The sequence below is a fragment of the Myotis yumanensis genome, unplaced genomic scaffold (assembly GCF_028538775.1).
Source record: "Myotis yumanensis isolate MYYU_CA2020_CCGP unplaced genomic scaffold, mMyoYum1.0.hap1 SCAF_1, whole genome shotgun sequence".
NCBI classification, from domain to species: Eukaryota; Metazoa; Chordata; class Mammalia; order Chiroptera; family Vespertilionidae; genus Myotis; species Myotis yumanensis.
Window position 1 is genome coordinate 233,118,639 of NW_027223752.1, and position 598 is coordinate 233,119,236.

Sequence of the window (598 nt, forward strand, 5' to 3'; positions counted from 1 at the left end):
AGCTTGAGTGGGTCGGGAGTGGAGAGGAAACTAATTCAAAGGCAGCTTCCTGAAAGAGGTGGCAATGAAGCTGGGTCTTGAAAACTGCAAGCTGGCACTGTGAGATCTCCTGCCTCGTTGTCTGCCATACCTAGTTTTGCAGTTTGCCCCAGAGAATCACACAGTAGGCTGTTTTGAGCTCTTTGTTCAGACTCTTACCTCTCCCTGAAATACTCATCTCACCTGTTTTCTTGTGGCTGCGTCTTACATATCCTTCATGCCGAACCTCAGTGTTCATCTCTTCCAGGAAACATTCTTTAAATCATTAGGTTGAGCTACTTACCTCTTGTGGCCCATTGTATGCATCTCACCCTGATGTTAACACTAGAGGCCTGGTGCACAAAATTTGTGAATGGCGGGTCCTCTCAGCCCAGCCTGCACCCTCTCCAATCCGGGACCCCTCGGGGGATGTCCGACTGCCTGATCCTCAGGATTGGGCCTAAACTGGCAGTCAGACATCCCTCTCACAATCTGGGACTGTTGGCTCCTAACTGCTCACCTGCCTGCCTGCCTGATTGCCCCTAACTGCCCCCCCCCAACCTGATCACCACTAATCACC